This window comes from Sycon ciliatum, chromosome 1 (genome assembly GCF_964019385.1).
Source record: "Sycon ciliatum chromosome 1, ocSycCili1.1, whole genome shotgun sequence".
Lineage (NCBI taxonomy): Eukaryota > Metazoa > Porifera > Calcarea > Leucosolenida > Sycettidae > Sycon > Sycon ciliatum.
In genome coordinates this window covers 83,394,847-83,401,528 of record NC_088643.1, presented here as the reverse complement: position 1 = coordinate 83,401,528, position 6,682 = coordinate 83,394,847, and positions in this window count along the sequence as shown.

The following is a 6,682-nucleotide window of genomic DNA, read 5'->3' as shown; positions in this document are numbered from 1 at the left end:
ACAAATTCCTGACTTGCCACTGTCTGATGACGACCTTGAAGTGTCAGCTGAAGCCACGTCTTCAAACAGCGATAGTGATGGAAGTGGCGGTGAAGTCGACAGCAGTTCCTCCGACAGTGACTTGGATGAAGAGTGTGAGGAAGGGGCGCATGGATTTCGCCTGATTGATCTCGAGTGCCTTCAGCAGCTTTTGTCAGCTGCAGTTTGTTGCAGTGGCTGTAATGGCGCAGTCACGATCAGCGAATCGCAACGGGGAGGCCTTGCATCATGCCTGGAGCTTTCCTGTGTTAACTGCGGCGACATAGCAAGCGAATTTATGTCCAAGAAGTTCAATCGGGTCTGGGAGGTGAACAGACGAGCAGTATTCGGAATGCGACTGATTGGCCGTGGACGTCAATCAATGGTAAAGCTGGCGGGTGCACTGAATATGCCATCACCTATGAGTCGGTCGACATTTTACAGCCATGCTAAAGGCCTGCATTCCGCGTCCAAGAGCGTCGCTGAGCGTAGCATGACTGAGGCAGCTGAGAAAGCAGTGTCCGCAGCAGATGGGGGTAGCGATATCGCTGCTTCCTATGACGGTACCTGGATGCGCCGAGGATTCGCATCGCTCTTCGGAGCCTTCACTATAATTGCATATGATGTCGGCAAAGTGGTGGACTGCGAAGTGCTTTCAAAGTTTTGCCACAAGTGCACGCACTTGGCGTCTAGAAAAGAGAAGGGAGAGCTAACCAAAGATGACTATGATCGACAGATTGCCGAACACGATTGCTCAGTCAACACCACTGTATCAGCTCCTGCCATGGAGAGTGCAGCCGCCAAGACTCTGTGGGCCAGGTCCTTTGAGAGCCGCAAGCTGAGGTACACCACCTACATTGGTGATGGAGATACCAAGAGTTTTAAGGCTGTGCGTGACGCTTGTCCGTATGGGCCCGAGGTGCCTGTAGTCAAGGAGGAATGTGTCGGCCACGTTCAAAAACGCATCGGTACCAGCCTAAGAAAGCTGAAGAAAAACCTTGCGGGCAAGAAGCTTGCTGATGGGCGCACTATAGGCGGACGTGGTCGCCTCACGGATGCCATGATCGACAAGCTGCAAGCCTACTATGGCATGGCTGTGCGGAACAACAGCGGAGACTTGCAAGCCATGGCCAGGGCCATATGGGCATCCCTCATGCATCGTGCATCCAGCGACAGTAAACCTCAGCACCAGTATTGTCCGCCTGGAATTAACAGCTGGTGTAGATGGCAGCAGCAACAGGCAGGTGGTGATGTCTACGCCCACCACAATATCCTGCCAGAGGCAGTATGGAAGGAACTGAAGCCGGTCTACATTCGGTTGTCCGACCGGAGTTTGCTCGAGCGCTGCCAGAAGGGTGCTACGCAGAATCGCAACGAAGCGTTCAATGGACTCGTGTGGCAGTTGTGTCCAAAGACAGGCTTTGCATCCGCTCCCACTGTCCAGATGTGCGTCTACCTGGCCGTGGCCTGGTTCAATGATGGAGGTGTGGCAGTGAAACGCGTTCTGGACGAGATGGGCCTCCCTACTGGACACCATACGACACGTCTCATCAAGCTGCTAGACCGTGAGAGACAGGCACATGCTGCCAGAAAGAAGTCAGAAGAAGGGAAGAGGTCACGAAAGAAGCGAAGGAGGATCAGGAAAGGCATCCAGGATGAGCAGCAAGAGGAAGAAGGTTTGACATATGAAGCTGGTGGCTTCGACTAAGTTCTAGTAAGTTCTAGTTGGACAGACATACCTCCATCTGTACTTGCACAGAGCACTTTTTTTCTCCATTTTCCACTGAGTCCCGTACCTCTTAGACAGCGTAGCGAAGAACCTGTAAGTCACAGACCCCATAAACCATACATTTTTGGAAACTGTGAGCATTTATCAAGGTGCTAAGTGTCATGGATTTTTATATTTGTCTAGTAGCTTTGAGTAAAGTGCTACTGATCGAGGACCTAAATTTTGCGCGATTGCATGATTTTTGTTTGACAGCTTGAGTACTTTGTTCTGAATATGATTTCAAAATTCCGCTCCACTTAGCACCTAGGTATATGTGAAGGAAATCCTGTGGAGCACTCAGTTTCTACCCAGCTTCTTTCTGCGTTTGCATATTGCGTCTAAGGTATTGGTGGTACGGCATAATCGCAGATTTGACTATTGTGTCTGCGGATTCCCATGTGTGAGCTTGATTTATACTTCATTGGACTTAGTGAAATACACTGGGTATGTGGTCAAGATTTGAGCAAAATTCATCAATTATTATGGAAGTTACGGCTGTGTTCATGCGGTCGGGCCGCGAACCCAGACTGCCACCTTAATGCTCCAGGCATATTTAGGCATGACTGTTATTATAGGAAATAACCTGGTGAATGTTACCCCTTACCATACATGTAAGCCGTGCTGTCATGGTGCCAGGGTCGTTGTAACGTAGCCCCGTTGCAATGAGTACAACTACAAGGGTACAGTATAGCACCATCATTTGCATAATTCCAGCATAATGATTATGTAGCATAATCACTGGCGCCATAATGGAAAGCATGATTCAGCAATTTACCGAGCATAATCCGCCGAGGGTTGTTTGCGCACTGAGTTCACCATACGCATACCATTAGATTGGACGGCAGCATAGTATAGCATCATCAGTGGCATAATTCCAGCATACTGTAGCATAATCACCGGCACCATTTGGGCATACTAGTAATAGAAAGCAATTTACCGAGCATAATCCGCCGAGCGCGAGGGCTAGTGCCATCTACATTTTTTCTTTACAAAAAACCACAAACCATTTTGATGGCACAAAGCAGCAAGGCAGCGATGAGACATGACTGTACATGTAGTACATGTGTAATAATTCTTGCATCTTGGATCATGCATGCAGAGTGTGTTAGGTCGTGCACGTGTGGCGTGGGCACACAGCCATGCTCTCATTCCCTGTCCCAATGCCAGACTGTCACAGTGTCAGACTGAGTCTTCCGCATCAACGAGGACTCGAAAAAGGCGAAGAAGTCGCTTTCACTCACACGCCATCTGGCGGCTAGTAAACCATGTAAACCGAAGTCAAAAATAGATAATACAGTCCGTATCGCCTATAAAGTTGGCGGCTATAGTAATATACCGGGTATAGTGATCAATTTCTCAAATTCATTTTCATTTGCCATAACTAAGTATACACAGTTATCGCGTATAGTAATAATCGTCTATAGTAATTATATCGCCTATAGTGATCAAATTCTTATTTCAAAAGACCTTTATTACATTATTATTGCATCGGTTATAGTGATTGATGTAAAATCAAGTGATGGCAGAGGAGAACAGGGTGTTAATTCTTCGTGAAGAACTTGTCCAGTGAGTGTTGTTTGGTGAGTTTAGCTCGTACAAGTTGCCAAAATATGCCTCCATCATGAGGAAATACTGATTTTTGTGTGTCCGGAGCTACAGCCAGCTATATGACATTGTACATGTATGTAGTGCGTATGTGCACGGCGCGCTGAGTCGTTTGACACCCCACTCGCATACATTGCATGCAGTATCGGTCATAGTAGTGATAAAATGCTCAAAATCAAACACCAACGCTATAGGCGATACTGACTGTACATGTACTAGTAAAATAAAAGGGTCTGAGGCCGGGTAGGAAATCGCAGGAATCTTGGCGTCGAGTCATGCGCTTTCTCGATAGGCGTCATTGCGCGTGTCCGAAAAGAATTACTGCGTACTGGTACGCGGTATGCATCATTGAGAAAGGCATGACTCCATGAGCTGGCATTCTCTGTATAATTGTACATGTACTCAATCTGCGGACAGAACTGTTTCGTCCTTTGACTTTGAGGCTTTGTGGACTGACATGCAGCGAGGCACAGAGAAAATGAGGCCGAGCCTGATACTAATTTACATGTGTGTACATGCCATTGTACTTTAGGCATCCCCTGACACAATGACTATGTGGCGCACCCACGCCACGGAGGATGACTGGCTAAACTATAATTATGCGATGGTAGGGACTGTCGTATTTCCGAGTCTTGTTCCTGGAATGGGAACGAAAGCTTTGTTATTGGTCTACCAGCTTGGGTACGGGCTATGCTAGTACATGTATGACTGTGGTATGAGAGCACTACATCTGTACACACACAGCGGCATAGCTATACATGTAGGCCGTGGGCCGCTCACAGGTGGCGAAGGTGGGAGAGCCATGCACGCACGTCACACTCGACCGGAGAAAGGTGGGAGGTGCCACAACGACAGACAGAAAACTGTACAGCGGTCCTGGGACAGGCAGAAAAATTGGCAGCAGATTTAGTGCTTTTCTGGTATGTTTCATGCACGTTTGGTGTGTGGATGAAGAAATGGAGCAGAATCCAACGGGAAGTGTCTGCCATAAGGTTTTCATTAGACCCACTGGGTGCTAGCCCTTGGCCTTGGTGGACAATGCTTGAAAAATTGGCAGATCCTGCTCGAAAAGCAGTGAACGTGGTGATGTTCTGGCTGTAGCTGGAGAGCACTATACTGTACCGGTATATGTACAGTGTGCGTGGTGCTCTTCTGGTAAGACTTCCACAGCCTACTCAAGCTCAACTGATGAGGGGTGAATTCGGAGTTCCCGAAGCACAATGGTTGTATGATACGATTCGTCGATTGTAATGAGGAGGAAGTGGCGCTTTCTTGCAGGTTTGCCGAGTGGAGGGTTCGATGGACTTCTCGTGTGGTCTGGATGATAGTCGCGAGTCACACAGTACTGGACCACTGGCACTGTCGTCCATAGCCAGTGTAGCCAATGCTGGTCCAGCTCAACAGAAACACGGTGTCACGGCTGGATAAGCACGTATTAAACTAGGAGAAACAGGAGAGCCGGGTGTCCATCCTGTTTCCAGACCTTCCCATGCACAATGTCAATTACATACATGGGGCATGCAAGAGAGAGAGAGAGAGAGAGAGAGAGAGAGAGAGAGAGAGAGAGAGAGAGAGAGAGAGAGAGAGAGAGAGAGAGAGAGAGAGAGAGAGAGAGAGAGAGAGAGAGAGAGAGAGAGAGAGAGAGAGAGAGAGAGAGAGAGAGAGAGAGAGAGAGAGAGAGAGAGAGAGAGAGAGAGAGAGAGAGAGAGAGAGAGAGAGAGAGAGAGAGAGAGAGAGAGAGAGAGAGAGAGAGAGAGAGAGAGAGAGAGAGAGAGAGAGAGAGAGAGAGAGAGAGAGAGAGAGAGAGAGAGAGAGAGAGAGAGAGAGAGAGAGAGAGAGAGAGAGAGAGAGAGAGAGAGAGAGAGAGAGAGAGAGAGAGAGAGAGAGAGAGAGAGAGAGAGAGAGAGAGAGAGAGAGAGAGAGAGAGAGAGAGAGAGAGAGAGAGAGAGAGAGAGAGAGAGAGAGAGAGAGAGAGAGAGAGAGAGAGAGAGAGAGAGCGAGCGAGCGAGCGAGCGAGCGTGTGTGTGTGTGTGTGTGAGAGAGAGAGAGAGAGAGCCTGTTACAGTCAGGAACACTGTTCGCATCGCAACACAGCATGTCCTCCCCCTTGTTGAATGCACCCTAACCCGCTGTTATCCTCAAACAAGTCCATTCTACTAGCACTACTACCACTGTCAGTATGTTACCTATTACGGTGTACGTGAGCAGTATGTAAAACTCGTGAACTCAGCTAGCAGCACAAGATTCATTATTATAATATAACCCATTACTAGTTCAGAACTAGTATTAGATAAACCTTGTTATAGTTCACACATATTGTTAGATTGACAGCATGAAACCAGGTGGAGGACACTGTGTTCGGAAGGTTGTAGTAAGGTCACTGTTTCCGAACACAGTGTCCTCCACCTTGTTTCATGCTGCCAATCTAACAATAAGATTCAACATGATTGTATAAATGTACATACAACAGACTCAGTGAAGATTTTACCATCTGCTCGCTCCGCTGCTTCCGCTGAGTTCCGGTCCCAGACCCTCGTTATCTGTATGATCTAGCTTATCAATGGCGACAATGAGAAAGGGATACCTGGTGGAAATGAATACCGCATCAATAGGTCACCTCATGCTCAACCACCCACGGCTCTGTGCAGTCTGTGGGCCAGGGCCTCGTATCTACACTGCTGGCAACTGAAATCCGACCCCTGACCGGGCGCTCACATCGTAACACTACGAAATAGAGTCCGCTAGAAAGTGAACGCACCGCCCATGGGGTCGGATTTCAGTTGCCTGCACTGTAGCTAGCTAGGCATGCACTAGTAGGCGTCGGACAATCTTATTATCTGATGAAACCGCACATAGAAATACAATTATGTAGCTTGCAGACATGGAAAATGAACACGTCGGCCTACTCAATCGACAGGACGTTCTGATCCACCAGTAGAGTACTAGTAGTAATAGAACCACACTGTACACAAAGAGGGCACCCTCAGTAATTCCGAGAAAGTGCCTTCCCGATTTGGCAGAAGCCCCAAAGATCGCATTCAACTACTTGATGTGCATAATGTATCCTTGATGATGGCCTCCTGCCGGGTGAAACTTCGCATGAAATCGAGTCGTGTGGTGTGGCGGAAGGTTTGTGTGTAGCGGGTTGGAGGTTGCAACAATGTTGGAATAGCATTGCCGTAAGGTTGAATACCATGTAGACCTACATGCACCAGGGAGCTATAGTAGCAGGCGCGTGCGCCGGTGCCTTTCAAGGGGGGTTCAGGGGGCCTCCCCCGGGAAAAATTTCCA